This window comes from Lynx canadensis, chromosome D2 (genome assembly GCF_007474595.2).
Source record: "Lynx canadensis isolate LIC74 chromosome D2, mLynCan4.pri.v2, whole genome shotgun sequence".
NCBI classification, from domain to species: domain Eukaryota; kingdom Metazoa; phylum Chordata; class Mammalia; order Carnivora; family Felidae; genus Lynx; species Lynx canadensis.
The window spans coordinates 13,567,111-13,589,150 of record NC_044313.2 but is presented as its reverse complement, the minus strand read 5'-3'; the positions used below and the strand labels follow the sequence as shown (position 1 = coordinate 13,589,150).

General features: G+C 49.4%; 1 long non-coding RNA gene across 1 annotated transcript; it reads left to right on the top strand.

The window, feature by feature from the left end:
* Positions 1–4,245: 4,245 nt before the first annotated feature.
* Positions 4,246–15,391, top strand: LOC115527280. Its single transcript, XR_003972881.1, has 2 exons — positions 4,246–4,664; positions 13,821–15,391. It is a non-coding gene; the product is annotated as an uncharacterized LOC115527280 (long non-coding RNA).
* The last annotated feature ends 6,649 nt before the right edge of the window (positions 15,392–22,040 follow it).

The following is a 22,040-nucleotide window of genomic DNA, read 5'->3' as shown; positions in this document are numbered from 1 at the left end:
GGGTTGGTTCGTCCCGACGTTATTTCCTCCTTCCTGTGAGGCAGGATCTGTTCCAGCTTCTCTCCTGGCTTGTGCTGGTTTGCTGGCCATCTTCGGCCTTCCTTGGCTTGTAGACGCATCGCCCTGATCTTTGCTTCCGTTGCATCTGGCATTTTCCCGTGCTCATCTGTCTTCAAATTTCCTGTCGGCCGTGAGGATATCGGCTCTATTGATTAGGGGCCCACCCTAGTCCAGTGTGACTGATTATATCTGTAATACCTCGATTTCCAAATAGGGTCCCATTCTAAGGTACCAGGGGCTAGGTCTTCAACACATGAACTCGGGTCGAGGGAGACGGCATTCAGTCTGATACAAAGGCTCATCAGGGAGTCTCACCTCCTCCAGGAAGCCTTCTGCACCCGCTTAGGCTCATGCAGTCCCTGTTCTCTGGAACCCCCACAGCACATAGTGTTGGAGGAACTCAGTGGCCTCAGCTGTGCCTGGCCTCCTTGGGTGTTTACATTCTGGTCTAAGGCTGGACCGGACTCCAGGTCGGTAACATTTCCAGTGTTGGAACACCAGCACAGCGCAGCAGAAAGCCTCTGATCTAATATTATTGGGACTGGTGGTTAGGCGGTAAATTGGAAAGCCGGAAGGAATGTCAGTGGAAGGCTGGCCAGCGACACGGGTGCCGCATGCAGCGGGCAGCAGATTTATGCAGGAATAGAAAGCAGAGGTTAGCCGCTGCATTGGGTGAGTGGAATTTGGCTAGGAGAGATTCCACATAAAAAACAAACAGCAGCCCTTGAACCCGAGATGAATGAAAACTGGATGCAAAGTCATCTGACCTCCCATTGAGAGTGCATTTTTTTTTTTTTAAAGGAACCATCAACACTCTGGACCATTTAAGATCTCTGCCTGCTTTGGATGTCGAGGGAAGTAGCCCTACAGAACCATCCGGGGGTTTTAGAGTGGAAAGGAATTCTGGGTCAGAGTAAGGGGCCCCCGCGAAGCCTGGATTCAGAGAAGTAAAGTGGTCTTCTGACAGTTCAGCTGCAAAACAAACATAGTAGGTCAGAGCAGAGAACAGCGAGCACATTGTTTCGCGTGACTCGCGGCCTTCTCGTGTGAGAATGTGGTCATCGGAAGCGAGTGCGTGTGAGCTCGTGTGTCTGTGCGTGTGTGTGTGTGTGTGTGTGTGTGTGTGTGTGCGTGTATAGTCCAGGGAGGCCCAGGAAAGAGAGAGGATACTGCCTTTGCTTAGCCAGACTAAGCCAAAGCCAAGCAGGGAGTCCTGGCTTTCACCAAGGGACAGAGGGGACCAGGGGTCTAGGAAGGTGAGTGCCCAGCCCGAACCAAAGCTCTGTCCACTGGGGGGGATACAGGAACATTGCGGGTGCATTGAGGTTTTATAGTGTGATGCCTCTATGATTAATGTGACCTATGCCCTCACCACCCACCGCCCATCCCTTCATCAGATTCCAAGCTCACCCAGCCACTGACTGGTGTTCGGAGCCCTACGCGAAGGGCACATGCTCACGAGCGGAAGTGGAGACCCAACCTGTGAGGACAGAGGCTCGGGGCCCGAACGGGGCTTAGCCCGCCTGGGCACGAAGGCCAGTTTCTCTCCTCACTGGCTGGGTGATCTTTGGACAGTGGCCTCATCTCTCCGAGCTTCAGTGTCCTCACCTTTGAAGTGAGTTTAATAACAGTACCTGCTACATAGGCTGCCGTGAGCATTCGCAAGATGATCCGTGTAAAGTGCTCGGCACAATGGCTAGCACAGGGCAGGCCTTTAAAACGTGTAAGCTACCGTCATAATTACAAATATTGCAACAATTTATACATCAGCCACATGCCCTTGAGAAACGGACCAATCCCAGGGGGCTGACTGCAGCCAGCTTCTTGAAGTCACAGCATCCGTCTTCATTGTCGCACCCCAGTGCTGACGGCGGTGTCATTGTCGCACCCCAGTGCTGACAGCGGTGTCATTGTTGCACCCCAGTGCCGACGGCGGTGTCTGCGTACTAGGTATTTTTTTGTGCACTAAGTATTTTTTGAGGCAGTGAATGGATGATTGGGTGAATTAGCGAGCGGCAAGTCAAGTTTCTGCTCTGGTAGGTTCAGGACTGGAGTTAAATTTGAAAAGGTAAGCTGCCTTTTTTTTTTTTTTAATATTTGTTTATTTTTGAAAGAGAGAGAGACAGAGCATGAGCAGGGGAGGGGCAGAGAGAGAGGGGGGAGACACAGAATCCGAAGCAGGCTCCAGGCTCTGAGCTGTCAGCACAGAGCCCGACGCGGGACTTGAACCCACGGACCGCGAGATCGTGACCTGAGCCGAAGTCGGACGCTTAACCGACTGAGTCACCCAGGCGCCCCCGCAAGGGTAAGCTGTCTTATACTCTGGGGACAGCTGACCCCAACTAACCCTAGCACACTCCTAGCTCGCTCCTGGGGGAGGTGGCAGGGGGTTGCAGACAAGGAGCTCCCCTCGCAGCCACTTGGTCACCAGCCCGGAGTTTGGGTCATTTCACCAAACTTCCCAGGCTGCTGAGTTGGGTCACTTACACCTGCTTTTGTTTTATAGCCGTTCGGGGGAAAGCAAAATCGTCACTGAGCAAACGCACTATCCTCCGGTGCCTTGTTACTTACTCCAAGTATGTTCAATGGACCAGCGAAACTGATCTCAGCGAGGAACTTGTTGGAAATGCAAACCCTTAGGCCAGGCCTATGGAATCAGAACCTGCGTTTCTGACGCCCAGGGACAGTGTGTGTGTGTGTGTGTGTGTGTGTGTGTGTATCAGAGTGACAGAGCGCTGCTCCAGTGCAACTTTCATGGCGAACCCACGATCTACCTAATTGACTCTGGCAGAAAAATCCAGCATCTAGCGGTTACCACCGCTCCCCAGCTCCAGAATTTGCATCCCAGGGGCTGCCCAACAGGACGGAGGTTTGTGCTTCTTCCTGCCCTGTGATCTCCCCTCTTCTTTCCTGAAACTCCTATACTGCTCCACGGCCCCGCCTTCCTTTATCATTTTAATGACATCCCTCTGCTATTTGCTGATTGACTCAGTATTTGTTTCCCTGAAAAGCACGTTTTTATTTCAAGGGAGTTGTCCATGTGAGCTCTGCTGCTGTGCTCTGTCCCGTTGCTCCTGGCGGGTACTGCTCCAGACCTGGCATGCACCCTCCGGGGCTCAGGAGCAAATAGGATCCTTAGACTTCCGGACAATCCCTGCGCCCCTCCTCTGTGCTTTCTTCACCTGCTCAGATGTGCAGACCTAGCACGGAGGCACGCCCTCCCTGCATTCTTTCTCCCCGTCTCTTACCTGCTCTGGAGAGAATTCAAACACAAGCCAATGACAAACAGAAAACTCCAGTGACAGCCCAAGAACTCCTAAATTTTCCAGATTGCTGGCACCACTTCCTCTACCTTTATATCCTTGCATGCCTAAGCAAGCCTGCCCCTCCGGGCCCAGCCCCAGCAGCTGCAAGCAAGTGCCTGCTCATTCCAGATGCTTTGAGAAATTGCTGGGGCTCCAGGGATCAGTCTCTTCCGATCTCTTCCCAGAATGGGGTACAGCTAAGGAGCGCGGTCCCTCGGAGTGGGGAACAGAGAATGGAGCCCAGAACTCTCTCAAATCCAACTTTTTCAAAGGCTCCCTTGGCTTCTCACATGGAATATCAACCAACCAACCAACCAACCAACCAATCAACGAAACAACCAATAAATAAACCCGGTGAATGCGCCACAGGAATCCCAAGGCAGATAAAGAAAAGCTCCCAGTTGGCAGGGTTGTGGCAAAGAGCTCTATCTCTATCCTGGGCAGCTGTATGTGGGAACTCAAAAGAAAGGTCTCGAATTTTCCTCAAGCACCCAGAAATTACGTTGCTAGCCTCAGAGTCAAGTTGAAAATAGTGGTTGGAAATCTTGTGTCACTTTGCCAGAGAAGGATTGGGAAAGCGCTTTGGAGATGACGTGATTCCCAGTTGGTTCCTGTGGTCCCGCATTTGCAAAGGGCTTGGTAAGGTAGAGACTCCACACTGGCCCCCTTGTGCTCTCGATAGGTGCGAGGAGGCCAGTATTTCGCCTCCAATCCTTTTATTCTCTAGAGCAGAGTTTTTCATTTTGGGTGGGAGACGCGAAGCCATTGAATAATTCATTTCTTAACGAGTTAATCATTTCTTAAAGCCTTCCGCCTCTCACCAGCTGACCCTATAATTAGACCAAGTGTGATCATTTCCTGCTGGCTCTCCCAAGCAAGATCTATTAGTCAGGGTCTATCAGGAAACAGATGGCATGCTCAGAATAGGATAATTTAACAACTCCTTTAAAAAAAAGAACTATTTACGAAAGGTGTAGGGAAACCAAATGGGATAGTACAGGCTACGGGGCCAATAAATGACCGTGGGACTCTTACCACCGTGGGCCTGAATGGGTAAGGACAGAGAGCGTCACGGGAGTCTGGAAGGAGACAGTCGAACGGAGAGGGTCATTTTCAGAGGAGATGGGCCCGTCGGCTGGGGGCCTTAGCCAGCCTGAGTGACCCTGCGAGAAGGGAGCCAAAGGAATGACTACTCCAGCCTCAGCCTCCTTCTTCTCTGGGATCTTGTGCTGCACCCTCACCCAACCCCCACCTCCCTCGCCGACCCAACCCCATCAGGAGCCTCGTAATGTAGTACAGGTGAGTCACTCTCGCGGGGCAGAGAGCAGGGAGGAGGAGGTAAAGAGGGCATCTGGGGCGGTCAAGAGGAGACGCACGACATTCGTCCTGGAGACCCCATCTGATTAATTCCTTCTGCGGCTACAGCGACACAAACACCTTGTCATTTTGCTCTTGAACTATCCACTCCTGTGTCATCATCAGTATGCATGGTGTAGATATCTTATCTCCCAGACCATCGTGTTAAACTTTGGGGATAGAAATTGTGTCTTGTCACACATTGCCCCTGGGTCCCTCTCTTGCACATGTAGGTGCTCAGTAAGTGTGTGTGTGTGTGTGTGTGTGTGTGTATGTGTGTGCGTGCGTGTGTGCGCACGTGTGGGCATGTCCATCATTGAGGACGGACTAAGTAATACTGCAGTAATGACCACCAGATCTCGGCGGCCTTGCACAACAAATGCCTTCTCTTGTTCGTGCTACCTGTCCAGGGCAGGTCCGCAAGGGGCGCTCTGTATGTCATTGACTCTGGGGGCCCAGGAGAGCTTCCTCCTGACACACACACATCCACAGTCACAACAGAAGAGGGAGGAAGAGGGAGTGAGTAACATACTGGCTGAAGTGTCTGCCCAAAGTGTCACTCTGGACAAACGTCACCGGCCAGAGCGCGTCTCATGGCCATGCCTGACGTTTACAGGCAGGGAAAGCAAAATCCTTGCATTCTGAGAAAGCGGAAAGCCAGAACTATTTGGTGAACAGTCCCCACAGTGAGCAAGGATCGTGTCCATCGGGGAGCCACGGAGGGGCAATTCATGTTTTGGAATTTAATTGAACGGTAGGTGTTAATAAAAATTAAATGAATAAATAAATCAGGTGCCCAGGAACGGTAGAATTCAAATGATTTCTAATGGGCAGACTGGCTTGTATTCCAGTATCTATTTCTGGCCAGTGTTAGCAGAGCCTGTTCTATTTCATATGAACTGCTCCCGAGATATGGATTCTTTCACTTTCCCCCCACCGGGTTATGTCATTATTTTCCAGATTCTCATGTCCTTGGCTATTCTTGAAGACTCCAACAAATCAGAGGGGGCACCTGAGTGGCTCAGTCAGTTAAGCGTCTGACTCTTGCTTTCGGCTCAGGTCACGAACTCTTGGTTCATGAGATCGAGCCCCACGTTGGGCTCCATGATGATGGCTCAGAGCTGGCTTGGGATTCTCTCTCTCCCTCTCTCTCTGTCCTTCCCACATGCTCTCTCTCTCCCTCTCTCTTTCTCTGTCTCAAAATAGATAAGCAAACTTAAAAAAAAAAGACTCCAGCACATCGGCATGGCTGTGCTTATTGATCTTGACGCCTTCTTTGGCTCTGCTCCAAGGAAAAGGTAGCTGCTGGCCACTCTCCCTTCCCGCTGTATGTGGAATGTTCCCCAGGAAGGGTGCTCGGGGCCACCCACACACTTGCCCAATCCTGGGCCCCCAGGAAATCCCTGAGCCTCACAATACGTCACGTCACCTCACAAATAGGAAAGGAAGGAATAAAACTTTCCAGATCTGGGCAATCTCTCTATTGAATGAACATATTTCAAAAATGTAATCCAAGTTCTCAGCATTATTTTCAAAAGTAGAAAAGCCTATTCAATCATCTTCAGAAATTGCACCTAAGAACTGTGTGGGTGGTGCCCCTGGCCAACTTTACCGTCAGTGTCTTGTCTGCTCGGCTTCTCAAAGAAATTGCCTTGAAAACACATGAAGAGGCTGTGACCAAAGGTGTGAAATAAGGTTATATACAAAAACCAAAAAAAAACAAAAACAAAAAAGCCCAGACAAGGTTACAGTGTCTCTTCTCTGCTCCCTCCTATTTTTTTTTTTCTTGTAATCTTTTGCACACCACAAGCCCTGAAAGGAAACACCTTAAAGTGAATTGTTAAAGGGATTTTGATGGCTGGACTTAGGCAGATAGATATTTTCTTTCCAACGGCAAACCAGATCTCTTGGAATGAACATTAATTCACGAGAACCGTAGGGGCCTCTGGGCGGCGAGAAGGATGAAATGGACCCTTGTCACGTGAAATGTACATGATAGAGTGATTGTAGCAGGAATCTCAGAAGCCGGCAAAAGTGATGGCTGGCAGGGTCCTTACCTGTGTCCCCGAGGGAGCGTGGGTCAGGTCAGCTCCGGAACCCTCCTGAGGGCCTTTTTAGCCCTGCCCGTCTTCTTCAGCTTTTCCAGCAATTTGAATTCTGATATAACCTGCCAGGCAGGGAATGAAAATGATCAGAAATAGTAGCTCACACTTTTCTAATGCCCTTCCTGATTAGTATAAGCTCGCTTCAGAGAATTCCAAAAGTATGAAAGATAGAAGAAAATAAAGAAAACTGTCTTTCCTCAGCCAGTGATAATCACCATCGATGTTCTGATACCTCTCTCTCCCTTTTTTTAGCTTTTAGTCTTGTCTTTATTGTTTTTCTTATTGAAGATAATTGACATACAATATTGTATTAGTTTCAGGTGTACAATGTAGTGTTTTGAAATTTATATACATTATGGAATAGTCACCACGATGAGCCCACCACCATTGTCACTGTACAAAACTATTACAATATTATTTAATGTTTATTTATTTTTGAGAGAGAGAGAGAGAGCGAGCCAGAAGGGGAGGGGCAGAGAGAGGGAGACGCAGAATCCGAAGCAGGCTCCAGGTTCTGAGCTGTCAGCACAGAGCCGGATGCGGGGCTCGAACCCATGAATCGTGAGATCATGACCTGAGCCGAAGTCGGACACCTGAGCCACCCAGGCGCCCCTACAATATTATTGATGACATTCCCTATACTGTACATTACATCCCCGTGTCTTATTTATTTTAAAACTGGAAGACTGTACCTCTTAATCCCCTTCACGTGACTATTTCATCCATCCCTCCACCCCTGGCCCTCTGGAAACCATCAGTTTGTTCTTCTATCTATGAGACCGTTCCTGTTTTGTTTTTTATTTTTTGTTTGTTTTTTAGATTCCACATATATGTGAAATCATGTAATATTTGTCTTTCTCTGTCTGACTTATTTTACTTAGCACAATACCTTCTAGATCCATCCATGTTGTTACAAATGACAAGGTTTCATTCTTTTTTATGGCTGCCTAATATTCCAGTGTGTGTGTGTGTGTGTGTGTGTGTGTGTGTGTGTGTGTGTTTTATATATATATATAAAACATCTTTATCCATTCATCCAACCTATGGAAGTAGGTTGCTTCCATATCTTGACTATTGTAAATAATGCTGTGATGGACATAGGGGTGTGCATGTCTTTTCAAATTAGTGTTTTCTTTGTTGATTTTAAGGTTAAATATTTCCATCATTCATTCATCCTTATGTTTTGAACACATACTCTTGTCCTGTTCTCAGCCCTGGTGATATAACAGTAGAACAAACAGACCAAGTGTGGTTCTCATGAAGGTAAAATAATATCAGAGACAGTTATTAAAATTCAGTGAGTGGAAAGACAGCAAGACAATTGCTTGCAAATTAAGCAGCGTGCTTCTAAAAATTTTTTTTTCAACGTTTATTTATTTTTGGGACAGAGAGAGACAGAACATGAACGGGGGAGGGGCAGAGAGAGAGGGAGACACAGAATCGGAAACAGGCTCCAGGCTCTGAGCCATCAGCCCAGAGCCCGACGCGGGGCTCGAACTCACGGACCGCGAGATCGTGACCTGGCTGAAGTCGGACGCTTAACCGACTGCGCCACCCAGGCGCCCCAAGCAGCGTGCTTCTAAATAACTCATGGGCCAAAGAGAAATCTCAAAGGAAATTACAAAATACATAGAACTTTAGCGAAAGTTAAAATATAACATCAACCTATGTGAGGTGCAGCTAAAGCAGAACTGAGAGGGAAATTTATAACACTGAGTTCTCCCGGTAGAAAAGAGAAAATGTCTCAAGTTAGCAACCTAAGTTCTCACTTCTAAGAAAAAGAAGACCAAACCTAAGTCAGCAGAAGGAAGGAAATAATAAAGGTAGAAGCAGAAATCATTGAAACTGTAAATGGAAAAATACAGAAAAGATCAAATGAGAAGCCGGTTCTTCAAAAACATCAATAAAACGGATAAACTTGCAGCAAGACTGACAAAAAAAAGAAGACACAGATAACCAGTATCAGAAATGAGACCGGGGATATTGCTATGAATCCTGCAGCCGTCAAAAAGATAATAAGCAGATACTTTAAACATCTTTACGTTCATAAATGACCACTTAAAAGAAATGGAACGACTCCTCAAATACCACTAACTACCAAAACTCAGCCAACATGAAATAGACCGGCTGAAAAGGCATCTAACCATCGAAGAAACTGAGTTTGTAAAATTTAAAAAGCTCCTGAAAAAGAAATCTTCAGTCTCTGCTGGTTTCCCTGCAGAATTCCTCCAACGTTTAAAGAGTTAACATCAATTTTACATCATCGTTTCCAGAAACTAGAAGAGGAGGGAACATTCCTCAACTCCCATAGTGAAGCTAGTGCTCTCCTCATGTACCCAAACCAGGCAAAGATGAGGGAGGAGACTTTTGGTTTCCAGTCTGGTAACGAAGGGGTTTAGAAGGTACCAATTTATTCCAACAAATAAAAAGCCGAACAGACTGAAAAATGCACCACTCTTCTTTGATCCATCAAAGTAGTGAGGTCACAGGGCAAACCACGGCGCCCCCCCCCACACCCCCCAATTGGAGACACAGACCAGAGGATAGAGAGAATCACAGTTTGCCAGGGCAGAAACCCACCGGCAGAAACCTCTGGGGAAATCAGTGAGAGGGTTGAGGGGGAGGAACCCGGAAGTGTAACGGACAAAGGGTGGGAGGCTCAGTGCACACCAGTCTGTGAATTAAAAACTCCAGGGGCCTCCATCATGGTGGCCCTCACGGTTTTGTGAGTTTTATCTCCAGGAGCGCCACCAGGTTCTCACGGTGAACATCCCAGAAAAATCCCCTTGTGCTTCCAGCAGGAGGGGTGGAAAAAGGGAACATTGTAAAGATAGTTCTGTTCTTAAGGAGACTTGCCCTGGAGAGAAGCTATTTCCTTGAGACTAACCTATTGGGGTTTTATCGGAGCCTAATCGCCGTGGGTGAGGAGAAATACTGAACTCCAGCCTGGTTCAGTCCTTCGTGGAAAGGAAGGGGAACACACAACTCTAGCTCCATCCCATCCTTTCCCACCTAAATTGAGGGTGGGTGGGGACAGATGTACCTGTGAAGTTCACAGTCCATGCCCCTGGACTGCTAAAGACTGCTTCCCCACAACCTACACCCCGCCCCGCCTTACCAATACATCCCTGAAGCCCTATTTATTAACAGGCAAAAAAAAAAAAAAAAAAAAAAAAAAACCACAAAAAACCCACAGTTTGAAGAGACTGAACAAGCATCAGAACCAGAGTCGGATACAGCAGGAATGTTTGAATAATCAGACCAGGAATTTTTAAGAACTATGAGTAATACACCAAGGGCTTTCCTAGAGAAAGTTCTTCCAACAATAGCAGAATACATTCTTCCCAAGCTCACATTCACCAAGTAGACCACATTCTGGGTCATAAAACACACTTTTAGCAAATTTAAAAGAAAAGAAAGCATTCGATGTCTGCTTTCGGACCGCAACGGAATTAAGCTAGAAATCGATAACAGACAGATAGCTGGAAAATCCCCAAACACTGGGAGACAAAACAATACGCTTGTAAATAGCGCATGGGTCAAGTGAGAAATCGCAAGAGAAATTTTAAAATATTTTCAACTAAATGAAAACGAAACTGCAGCTTACCCAAATCTGTGGGCTGCAGGGAAAGCAGTGCTTAGAAGAGAATTTATAACATTGAACACATATATTAGAAAAGAAGAAATATCTGAAATCCATAATCTAAGCCTCCACACTAGGAAACTAGAAAGAGAAGGGCAGATGAACATAGCCGGAAACCTAGACGATCTTGGGTATGGAAGTGACATTTTAGCTACAACACCAAAGGCACCATTCATGAGAGAAGTAATTGGTAAGCTAGATGTCATTAAAATTAAAAACTTCTGCTCTGCAAATGACAATGTCAAGAGAATGAGAAAAGCAAGCTACAGACTGGGAGGAAATATTTGCATAAGACCCATGTGATAAGGGACTACTACTCAAATAACTCTAATACTCAACAATAAGAAAACAAACAGTCTGGCTTTAAAAAACCGGCAGAAGTTCTGAACCGACCTTCCCAAAGAAGATACACAGATGGCAAAAAAAAAAAAAAAAAAAAAAGAGAGAGAGAGAGAGAGAAGAAAAAAAAATAGCTTATCATAAGTCATCACATGAATGCAGACTAAAACAAGACACTACCACACATCTATCAGAATGGCCCAAATCCAAAACACTGACACCACCAAAACGCTTGCAAGGACGTGAAGCCATGGGACCTCTCGTTCACTGCTGGTAGGAATGAAAAATGGTGTAGCTACTTTGGAAGATGGATGGACAGTTCCTTCCAAAACGAAACATACCCTTACCATGCAATCCAGCAGTTGCAACCCTTGGCATTTACGCAAATGGCTTGAAAACTTACGTCCACACGCAAAAAAATCCGCATGCAGATGTTGGTAGCAGCTTTGTTCCTAAGAGTCCCGAATTGGAAGCGACCACAGTAAGCCCCCAGTCGCTGAATGGGTGAACCAACTGTGGGGGCATCCAAACAATGGAATGCCATTCAGCACGAAAAAGAAATGAGCTACCGAGCCACGGAAAGACGTGGAGGAAACTGAAATGCATATCACCAGGTGAAAGAAGCCAGTCTGGAAAAGGTTCTGTATTGTATTCGTCCCACTATATGGCATTCTTGGAAAGGCCAAACTGTGGAACCAGTAAAAAGATCAGCGGCTGCCAGGGGTTGACGGGAGGGAGGACAAATAGGCAGAGCACAGAGGACTTTCAGGGCAGCAAAACCAGCCATTAGAATATTCCACACCAAGAGTGATCCCTGATGTAAACTGTGGACTTAGGGCAATAATGATGTGTCAGCGTAGGTTCAACGAACGTACCAGCCTGGTGCAGGTTGTTGATGGTGAGGGAGGTCGTGCATGTGTTCCGGCAGGGGTTATATGGGAGCGCTCTGTACTTGCCACTCAATTTTGCTGTGAAGCTAAAACTGTTCTAAAAAATACAGTTTAATAATCAAAAGAGAAAACCACAGTCCACTATCTTTCATGAGCTCAGATACAAAAATTCGCAACAAAATAATAGCAGATAGCATCTAGTTCTCTACTAACCTACATTCGGGAGGTGGGATGGTTTAATGCAATGAGCTAAGACTTCAAATTCAATTACACTTTCTTTCAATTACCAGCTTCCTGTTTGGTGCAATGACTCATTGAGCCTCAGTTTACTGATAGGCTAATCAGAAATAGGACCTATCACTTAGGACTCGTATTTGCATTTAGTGGATGGTGTAATAAATCTAGAAATAGTCAATGGACCTTATTATTTTGCCACGTTTGCTTCGGGTTTTTTCTTACAGAGAAATAAAATGCTACAGATGTGCTTAAACATCTAGTTCCAAATCCCATTCTCTTTTTCTCCCCCCTCTGTTTCTCATCAGGGATCGTTATCCTGAAGTGGTTAATGTTTATATTTCTGGTGAATGTTTTAATAATATTACTATTGAGATACATCTTAAAAATATTTATACAGCATGGTTTGTATTTTTTAAGTAAATGCAAATGGTGCTATTTAGTGTCTCCAGTATCTATCCCTTGGTATCATGCACACGCACACACACATCATAACAACCGGGAGTGTAGCGAACGTGCTTTTAGAAACATGAGCACCTGCTTTTGAAAGTTTGACATCCTATTACAGCTAACATGACATCCTGCTAGAATATACACTTCCTGAGAGTTCAGTGTTGTTCCTCCAGCGCCTACACCAGCACCTGGCACGTTGTAGGTGCTCAGTAAAATACCAGGGACACGAGGGAAAGATCCCGTTAGTCCCCTCACCTACTCCATGAGGATTGACCTTCCCATTGGCGCAGCAGCTGGGAGACAATAAAGAATTCGCCTCCCATCCCTAAGTTGGGAAGCGGCAAGTGTGGGATTTAAAGCCACCTAATTGGCTGCCACAGCTCAAACACTTCTGACCTCTCTACGCTGGGCAACTGAGCCCACTCACGACTCTGGGGTTCCGGGAGATGGTCATCTCCTTTGGGCGGGGCTGTGGTGGGTCTTGCCCTCTGTAAGAAACCAGGGGAAGGGTGGGCTCCACTCCCGAGACGAGGGGCGAGCAGCGGAAGTTGCAGGGGACAAGATATCCAGGGACATTTGCAGGACTGAGGGAAGAAGTCAGCCTGCTGTATGTAAATATGCCAAGAGGACAAGAGCCTTCCCGCTTACAGGGTCTGGGGCCGAGCTGGTGGGAAAGGAGACTGAGGGGCTTGACAGAAGCCTCAACTGTCCCAGCAGACATACTGAGGAAGCAAGCTTGTGGTATAAATAAAGGAAGAATGAAGCATTCAGTCACTGATTATTTGCTCCCTATTACACACATATACCTACACACAACCCCCCCCCCCCTGACAAACACACCCTCAAACATTCGCTCATGCACACACTCACAGACCACACACACACACACACACGTCACCTCGGCCCACATGGCTTGACTCTATTTTCTTGGCATTCCCAGCCTCCAGAACTGTAAGAAGTAAGCGTCTGTTGAGTAAGCCACCATGATGTTTTGTGACGGTAGCCCAAGCCAGTCAACCCCACCAACGGCCCACAAGCCCCTGCACTATCTGGCTCGTCTCCCCCTTTCTGAGCACCTCTCTGACTCCTCTTCCCTGGCTCACTCCATTCAGCTGCCCTGACCTCCTGACTACTCCCTGAATGCACAGAGCACAGTCCTACCCCAGGGCCTTTGTACTTACATCCATTCTATGAGGAAGGCTTGTTATACTTCCATGGCAGACGCCTTTGTTTCCTTCCATCCTTTATTCAAAAGTCACCTTCTCAATGAGGCTGGCCGGGAAAACCCTTTAGAATTGCAACTCACCTCCCCCACCCGGCACTTCCCACCTCCCTTACATGTTTTACTTTGTCCTCTTTTTCCCATGCACTCACCCCCTTCTAACTTACGGTATTCTTTATTGTTTATCATCGATTGCCTGTTACCTCCTGCAAGAACGTAAGCTCCAGAAGAATAGAAATATGTGTCAGTTCTGTTCATCGATGAAGCCCAAGTGCCTAGAACCATGCCTGGAACACGGCTCCCCCTCAATACGTGTTTCCTGATTGAACGGATGGACCTCTTCACCGCTGGCGCCAGGCGTGCAGACCGTGTCATACCAGCATTGCCCAGCAGATGGCAGCCGATTCACGCCAGAGACAGCTGGGAGCCTGCACTCTTGAACTCCAGGTTCCTCCCAATTAAATCCAAAATAACAACCCAGGAGACAAAAATCCGGTTTAATTTACTCTTAATGCAGCCTTGTATTTGTGAGAAAGAAGTTGTAGGTAGAGGGTGAGCTGCTGAGCTGATAAAGCGTTTATCTAATACGAGAGACTGTTTACCCACAATTCAAGGGTAAAAAAATGAAAACAGCTGTCGAGAAGAACCAAGCAAGGTCAGAGTCCTCCCACGGTGGGGGAAAATGGGGGCGAGGAAGGTTTGTGGCCCCGGATCTACATCCCTCCTCCAAAGGATGGAAAAGTGACGCTGGACCACTACAACCGAGGGAAAGAAGGAACGCTAGAAATTAACACGGCACCTGGGGAGTGGAAGTTTCCCGGCTTCCTCAGAACGCGCCAGAAGACGCTCTGTTACAAGAACCTTGGGTCTCGCTCTGCAATACCGTCCTCTGGGCCCCCGCCAAGCCGCCCTCTTCCTGGGTGCTTCCGTCACTCGTGCCATCAGGGAGACGAGTTGCAGCCGTAACCAAGTCTTCAGAAGCCAAGATCAGGTGCTCCTGCCTTTGACCAGATTCAGCCTTTGAGTGAGTCAGGTTAGGGGGAGGCTCCCAGGCAGACACTGCTTGTGAATCTGCGTCTCCTGACCCAGAACTATCCAAGCCAGCTGGTCAACCCGGATGCCGCTACAGTGAGGAGGAGAGATGCATGTACTGGGTGCTCCCCGTGCGCCAGGCATGCGCGGAGGGCACCGCCTGCATGATCTCATTAGCCCTCCGAGCAGCTCTCTGAAGCCCATGCTGTCCTCGTCCCCATCTCACAGATGGCACAAGAGAGACACCGCTTGCCCAAGGACCCAGTGAGTTGCTCTCCAGCTCACTCTCAGCCACTGAGAGGGGGGCATCTGCTGAGATGCACTGTGGATCCTGACGAACTTCAGAGAACAGTTGATGCAGCCCCTTCCGTTCGCAGATGGGGAAGCTGAGGCCCAGAGAGGGGGAGGGAGCCGCCCAAGTTCACTCGGAGAACTGAGAAGCCCACCCACGCTTCTATGCACCAAGAAGTATCCTGCACCTTAACATCCCTGACTCGTGTTGGGAGGCCACCCCAATAACCAAGTCGCAGGCTTTTATTTTGCGCTCGCAGATTCCAAATTGGCCTCAGTCCCTGCTGGCACTACGCACTTCTGCATAAGCTCTTGTCAAAACAACAACACATCTCAGTTTAAGAGTTTCATCAAATTTAGGAGCCTCCCCAGCCAGGCGCACTGGCCTCTCGTGATGTGAATTCTGGCTTCTGTGGCTCGTTGGCCGATGTTCTTGGTCAAGCCACTCAACCGCTGAGCCGGTTTGTTCATCAATAAAATGGGAATAACAACATTCACAAAAGGGGGTGTTATAGGCCCGTGCTAACACAGATGTAACAGGAGCCACAAATGCAAGTCACAGACGTAATCTGAAGTTTTCTAGTAGCCACTTAAAAAAGAAAGATAAAGGAAGGGCGCCTGGGTGGCTCAGTCAGTTGAGCGTCCGACTTCGGCTCAGGTCATGATCTCGTGTTTCACGAGTTCGAGCCCCGCATCGGGCTCTGTGTTGACAGCTCGGAGCCTGGAGCCTGCTTCGGATTCCGTGTCTCCCTCTCTCCCTGCCCCCTCCCTGCCCACGTTCTGTCTCTCTCAAAAATAAATAAAAAAGGTCAAGGGATCAGGTGAGTCAAAGTACAGTTATGCTCCGTTTTTCATTTTTCTATTTGGTTTCATTTGACCCAGTATATTCAACATATCATCATTTAAATATCTAGTCAATATACAATTGTTAACAAGATACTTCGTGTTTGATTTTCTCTCCAAGTTTTCACACTCTGGTGTGGATTTTGTACTTATGCCTCATCTTCGTTTGGACTAGCCACATTGCAAGTGCTTAATAGCCCCACGTGGCAAGTGGCTACTGCCCTGGATGGCTCTGAACTCGGCCTTGATAAACATTGTGAGCACACGGCTCTATATTTTCAGAGTCTGTGTGTCTCCGCCTTGTCTGGGACAGACCGACTTCATGGAGCCTGGGGATAATCTGCTGGGACCCTGACAGGCCTGGAAGGTCTCCCTTTGGGCTCAGCAGTGGAGGTGATAACCCCCCAGGTCTTTCCTGCTCTGAGCAGGTCACTGGTGCCTTTGAAAACCTTCCCTCCCCAGATTCATTTCCTCCAGGGTCACACACGGGACTTCCGCACGCTCTGCAAATCTTCGTGTCCATTTTGTCCTCGGTGTCGTCGCCAGGAGTGTTCATAACAACTGCACAATAGACGAAAGCCCAATCAGGACCAAGAGCGGAGAGGAGGGCGAGGTGACAGGTGACGGGAACTGTGCCCTCCCTTCCCCCGTGAGATCTGGGGCCCAGGGCTCTGGTCACCGTGGCGCCCAGATGCTGTCCTTGCTTTCCAATTTAGAACATGGCCTCACTGCCCCTGGCTCAACTCGGTGGCCTGAACCGAAACTCGGTCTTTCCAAGGGAGCTCCCCCTCTGTTGCCAATATTTACGTTTGATAATTCTTCGGGGTCAGGGGTGCAAGTGCGCAGGGGCTGTGCTCAGAGAAACAGCCAAGGGCCCACCCACAGGGGGCTGAGGTGGGAAAATGGGACCACTCTCTGCCTGGATTGCCCTGACACTGGTCCCTGGGGTTCAGGAGGGGGACCAGGTGCCTGGGCTGGGCCAAAGTGGGTGGGAGACCCAAGGTCCTGGGGCTCTGGTTTCCCATTGGTTTGGGGGTACTCGGCCACTCCCCCTTTACCTCCAGCTCCCGGACAGTTCCTTGTCTTCTTCTGGAAGGCAGTGGTTGAGGGCCAGAGCTCTGCCTTCCGACTGCCTGGGTTCAGATTCTGACCCTGCCGCTTACAGTATGACTCCAGCACGTTCCCAAGCTCCGTTCACAGCGGTGTCCTCATCTACAAATGGGAGAATAACTCCCTCCCTGGGTCTACTGAGGACTGAACGAGGCAATACAGGTAAGAGGTAGCATCATGCCAGGCTGCTATCAGTAGATTTTACTGGGGAGAGAGCTGACTCCCCAACACTTTGGCTGGTGCTCAGGATAAGAGGGCCTTCATGATTTTCTCAGTTAACTAATTTTATGGATTCAAAACACAGTCTTCGCATCAATCCATGCTGCTAGGGATCAGAACGATCTCAGATATTTTGTTAAGTGAGAAAAGCAAAGCGCGAATTCCACAGCCGCGCTGTGGAACAGACAAGCGCGGCCTGTAGTTGGAATGATACGGAAATTACTCGTAGGCGGGGATTCAGGCGGGAGCCAGGGGCAGGGGTACGAGAGGGGTTGACTTTTCATGATCCCGTCCCTCGTGAGATTCAACGTCATCGGAGTGGTACTGCCTCTTTCCTTCTCTTCGAGCATGCAGTCCTTTTTCCATGAAAAAATTACCCACTGAAAAGCTCTCCCTCCCCCCACCCCATTACAAAGGAAAGCATGGTCATCGTAGCACATTTCCGAATTTGGGAGAAGAGCGTGAAAAGGTTCTGTCATTTCATCGCTGGATGGGTGAAGACCCAAAGGTCCTACCCGGGGAGATGGTCTGCTGCTAAATTCATTGGCCGTGTATCACCGCTTAGACATCTGTTGGGATTTAATTGGGGCGAGAGGAAGGGACCAGAGGGGTTACTAGTGCCTGTGGAATCACCCCCCTCCCAACAAACAAAGCACAGCGCACACACACATACACACACTGAAGGGGGACTACGCACTACTCTGCACCTCTCGACAACCAAAGCACTTTACACGCGCACACACACACACACGCACACACACGCACACACGCAGTAATCCAAAGGGCTTCACATACCCATCCAATAATCAAAGCACTTCATATACACACACCGATGACCAAAGAGCTTCGCACACATACACGCCTGACCAACCGAAGGGTTCACACACCCACCCACACCTTCCCCAACAGCCAAAGCTCTCCATACAGACACCCCCTGCAAAAGAAAAACCCAAAGCGCTTTGATGTGTTTGCCGCCACAGCAGATACTTGAACATCGAGACGTTGGGCAGCGACTTTCTTTTCAGATTAATGAGCAGAGAAAGATCGAGGCTGGGGGGGGGGCGGGGTGCGGGGAGGCGGGAGAGAGCAATTACACCTAAATCTTTTCTCTGTTGATTAGGGATCCCTTCTCCAGCCCGCTTTGGCTCCTGCTAAATCTTTTTCTAATGAGATGTGGCTTATCCAGATCAGAGCGCTGAGAAAAAAGTTGCAATTAACTTTAAGAAGTAAAGGAGTGAGTGGGAAGGGGGAGGCGGGGAAGGGGCTGGGCTGGAGGGCAGGGAGAGCGGGCGCAGGGGAGAGGCTCTCCTGCAGGGCAAAGGGGCCCAGGCCCAGCCCCATCTGGTCCCTCCTCCATCTTGATTCCAGAGCTCAACGAAAGTCCCTCGTGCCCCCTATCCCTGCCGGGTCAGGCCTCTCGGCCACTCTAGGCTCCAGTCAAGGGTTGGGAGTGGTGAGGGTCCCCGGGGCCCGGGCCTTCTCCGCTCCGCACCCCCAACACCTGGTGGGGAGGGTGGGGGGCAGGACCCTCTCAGCCACCTCTCTCACACCTGAGCTCTTCCTTCTGCCCACTTACCCCTGCAAAGACATGGGGGCCCTCGACGGCGTGCCAGGAACCTCCCTGACCCCGGGGGGTCAAGTCAGCACGAACTTCCAGACTTGCTGGAGTTGGCCGGCTCTCTGCTGGCAGCCGGAAGCAGCGGAGCTGTCGTGGGCCTACGGCACTGAGAGCCACAGCTGGGGTCTCTCTAGCTCTCGACCTCGCTCACCGCTCCCAGGGGGCAGTCGGGCCCCAGCTGTTTTCAAGTGAGCCACTTAGAAGGGCAGAGAGGGTCTGGGATTGAAAGAGACACTTCATCTAGAAATGGTGGAAAAAAAAGAGGGGGCGCCTGGGTGGCTCAGTCGGTTGAGTCTAGATTTGGGCTCAGGTCACGGTCTCATGGTTTGTGGGTTCGAGCCCCACGTCGGGCTCTGCGCTGGCAGTGTGGAGCCTGCTTGGGATTCTGTCTCCCTCTATCTTTGCCCCTCGCCTGCTCTCTCTTTCTCGCTCATAAATAGATGGATAGATAGATAGATAGATAGATAGATAGATAGATAAAATGTTGACGAAGCTTCCAGAAGCTTCCAGAAGCAACACAGAATCACCTTCATTTGTTCCTCTATTGATACACTCAAGCTCCGCCAAGCTGCAACTGTAGGAGGCGCTCCCCCTCTCTGGCGCTCAGTTTCTCCATCTCTCGAGAAAAATAAAGACGGGGCCGTGGGCAGCGGATCTCCAGGGGCTTTGCCAGTCCCGATGCCCGGAGATGGGCAGAAGCCCAGGCGGACTCAGGAAGTCCTGGTCGGAGGGGTGACACCGGTGCCCTGGCCCCCGGGCCCTGCCCTGTGCCCCCACAGGACACGGACCCATCCCTGCAAACTATTATCCACGCACAGACTGGTTTCTGCGCGATTTGGCCATCAGTATCCAGCAGTGCCTGAGGGCAGCTTTCGCAGATCTTGGCATCTGTCTCTAGCCCAGTGCTTGGGGTGGGGTCTCAAATAATAACCTGGCATCTGCATGCCAGCCGAGCTGGGGACCCCACGCTTGCATCACCCGAAATTAGGAGAAGCGGGGTGGACGGAAGGCCAGGGGCGGGGCACACGCTCCACAATCTTTAGTCACACGGAGTCATATATGCTAAAAAGGGTCCAGGCAGACCGTCCGAAGGTGGATTCCTTCACTCTCTTATCCACACCACATCCTTTCCCCACCCCACGGACCTCCCTGTGCAAAAGAGAAGGGGTTTTTATTGCGCTGCTGGTGACTCAGGGGGAAAAAGTGAATCCGGGGCCTCTGAATCTTGGCCCACCTGATGAGTTTGCATGGTTCCCAAAGGGGAAGGGGCTGCGAGTGTTGGTGGCCACCCAGAAACACAGTTCCCTCAGGAGGATATCTGGGTGACCCCTTACCTCATAAGCTGTGGAGATGACACCAGGCCAGGGGACAGATAAGCTAACCCCATTTTTTTTCCCGGGTCTTGAGTTCCCGAGAGGTCAACCTATTCTACAACCTTAAGGCCCAGGAATTTCCTTAGAGTCTGGTTCCCTGGGCCCCTGGTCAGCCCTCCTTACTGCTTCTGCCCTCCACCCTGCTAGCTGCCGGAGACAACCCTGACTTTCTCCTATCTTTCTCTGGCTCGCCAATCTAATAAGCATATGTGCTAGAAATACTAGCTGGAGTGCTAAGTTAGAAATTCTTCTTAAACGTATAGTAAGGTCAGATGAAGGCGGGGGGGGGGGGAAACCCAGAAAACAAAACACAAAACCCCGAAACAGAAATTGGACACAGGAGGGCAGATGTAGACTGAACAGGAAGTGCTGGCCCTAGGCTAAATGAAACAGCTGTCACCATTGTTCTAGACTGAAAACTGCCTTTGCAAACTCCACGCGGCCCAGGCTCAGAAAGCAGATGTTAATAATTACAGCACATGAAACGAAGGGCACAGGATTAGGCAAGTGACGAAAAAGAAATGGTACCAGTAGATTTATAACTCGCTCAGGCAAATCTGTTTGGGCTGGCGGGGGTGGGTAGGGCGGCCCCCTTGCAGATGCCCCCACCCAATCTCCTTCCTGGCTTGGCATTTTGGCTTCCGGGGTTGTCTCCAAATCAGGGGATCGTTTAGTCTATTTTAGGGTGGTGGTCCCCGGAGGCCTTTTTCCCAGCTGCCTTTCTGGGGACCCCAGGCCCACAGGCCACAGCCCGTTGCCTCTGATGTAAAGGAAAAAGATAGACTCCCCAATACCCAGCCCAAGTACCCAAAGGGGATCTTTGGGCAGACCGAATCGCGGAGTCCGGCGGCTCACCGGCGAACGGGGACGCACGGACACGAAGCCGGGCAGCCATCCCCGGGGCTCTTGCTTTACCACGTTTAAACCCAGGAGCTCAAGTTCTTTGCAGCTGAAATTGATTCACACTTTAAAGTCAGCCAGCCCCCAGCGCCTTGGAGGAGGCAACGGGGCGCTGGGAGGACGTTGGGGCCGCTGAAGGAAGTGCGCAAAGCAAGTTTCTTGGGTTAATTACATAAATAGAAAAGTCAGAGTCTTCGCATGTTTTCTGAACATTCCTCGGTGCTTTTCCATGTGCGCCTGAGTTGTAAAAGGCAAAACAAAACACACACGCACATCCACCCCCAAATCCTCCCGTCCCACCACCCCCTGGAAAGGACGTCTCCAGGAAAGGTTAGAAAGAAGGTAAAGCATGTGTTTGCCATCTTTATGCCTGATATGGAAACCATATGCTTAAATACACTAGCAAACATACTTAATATAACACTCTCTTTTATTAAATGTGGTTTTATAAACGCTCTCCCCAGCCAGGGCACCTTTGCTGTGCTGGAGGCTGGAACTTGGCAAAATAATCTCCCCGCTGTTACATCTATTGATACACATTTTTGGAAAATGAGTCTCGGACCCTCGGAAAATAGACTGGTTCTGATTATTATTGCAAGTGGGAAGGGGCACACGAGGGCATCTTTTTTCCTCTGATAAATGAAAAGAAGTGTAACGGGTGCTTTCTGCAACCTGTAAAAGGGCAGAGCCATCTGTGATTCATTTAGCAGCTCCTTACAGAAGATTTATTTGATTAATTCGGTCAGAAGAGAGAGAATATGGATTTTCCCCTGCTCTGAAAGGCACATACGCACTCACACATGCACACAGGCACCCACCCATGGGTAGACATCTCAGGAATGAAAAATGACTAATCGTGTTATTGGAACTGGCCAACGCGGGGCCCCGGCGGTGAGATAGCGGGCTCCCGCCCTGCCGATGGGAGGGCTGGTTTCGGAATAGATTTAATATCCTTGGGCCCAACGCCACCGGAGAGTGACCTTAGGGAATAATCCCATGAACCCTGGATCGCTTTTATCAGGTATTGATTACTGGTGCCAGGCTCTG